The sequence below is a fragment of the Echinops telfairi genome, unplaced genomic scaffold (assembly GCF_000313985.2).
Source record: "Echinops telfairi isolate 266 unplaced genomic scaffold, ASM31398v2 ScPeMD7_49;HRSCAF=173, whole genome shotgun sequence".
Taxonomy (NCBI): Eukaryota; Metazoa; Chordata; class Mammalia; order Afrosoricida; family Tenrecidae; genus Echinops; species Echinops telfairi.
In genome coordinates this window covers 831,695-833,248 of record NW_022103947.1, presented here as the reverse complement: position 1 = coordinate 833,248, position 1,554 = coordinate 831,695, and the positions used below count along the sequence as shown (strand labels likewise).

Genomic DNA, 1,554 nt, shown 5'->3' with positions numbered 1-1,554 from the left:
CCTCTGATCCCTTGAGGCCTCCTCACCCCTCACTATCATGTCCCCAGTGCTGCTTCCTGCTCTGGACTAGATGGGATCATGTACCAGGTATAGGCAAGAGATAAAACTTACAGCACATGGAACCTAGGAACAGGAATGGGAATTAAGATAACAAAAGTGTAGGGGGAAGAGGGGGAGAGGTGGGGAGGGAGAAGGGCACTGATCGCAATGAATGCCACATAACCACACACCCCCAGTCAGGGGGAAGAACAACAGAAACCAGAGGGGGAGGGATATAGTGGTTGAAGGGAGATGAGATTTGAAAATAATTAGCAATCTATAATCTATCAACGGCCCACGAAGGCTGAGGTGGGGAGGAGGGAGGAAAAAAAAGAGGAGCCAATCCCAAGGGTTCAATGCAAAGTAAATGTCTAGAAAAAAACGATTGAATATATATACTAATATGTTGGATACAATTGATGTATGGATTGTAACAACAGTTGTAAAGGTTTCCAATAAAATGATCTAATAAAAGAAAGAAAGAAAAGCCAACTTTAAAAAAAAGAATTTTATTTTACCTAGATATGCAATTAATGCTGATGGCAAGCAGCTGTCCAGAAATCAAAGAACATTTTATTGATTTGGTAAATCTATTGTACAACATGTCTTTAAACTGTGAAAAAACTAAGATGTCACTCTGAAGACTGAGGAGCACCTAATCTAATGCATGTCAGAGCTAAACAACACATACGGGCAACTGTAGAAGTTTATGCATTCGAATTATGGCATTGGCAAAGAATTCTGGAAGTACTATGGCCTACCATCACACTTTAGAAACACTTTTGATTTGTACAAACATATCTGCCTTGGAGGAAGTACATCCAGAATGCTCCTTAGAAGTGAGGATGTCAAAATTTAGTGTCATGAATTTTAGAAATATCATCAAAAAAGCCCTAGCAAATCAGAGGTTAGTGAGAAAGAGGAAGATTCTTACGGAGATTAGTTGACACAATGACTACAAGAATGGACTCAATGCAGCTGTGTCAAATTCAGTGCCTGCCTCACCTATAGAGACACTGTAACTCATGGGCCCCGTTCCTCTCTGCTGAGCCTCAGGGATAAATTTTGTTACAGACATTGAAAAAAAAAAGGAAAAAGAATGGACTCAAACATAAGGTTAATGGTTTTAACCTACCTGTTAGTTCCTTGGAAGAAACTCATTTTAAAATGACAGATTATATATAAATGGAGCAGATCTACATTGCATCACATGAGTAAAATTGATTCCATGCTACAGGGCTTATTTTTGTTTTGTTTTTCCGGGGGAAAGTTATACATATGAAACAAAGTAGTTGGATTGGGGCTCCATTTGCCACATTTTTACAATAATGTTGGGTAAGGTCCTGATAAAAAAACCTTATCAGTTTCATTTTTAAAGTAAATTGTTATGATAACCCCTACTTATTATTTTAAAAGGACAATATAAAACTTGACTATACTACTACTAGTACCACTACTACTTCTACTACTACTATCTGACATCACTTATTGCATTCATAATATGTGTAAGTGGGT

At 37.8% G+C, this 1,554-nt stretch overlaps 1 pseudogene; it reads left to right on the top strand.

Annotated features, from left to right (window-relative positions):
* Positions 1-1,012: 1,012 nt before the first annotated feature.
* LOC115869797 lies at positions 1,013-1,119 on the top strand (annotated as a pseudogene).
* Positions 1,120-1,554: the final 435 nt, after the last annotated feature.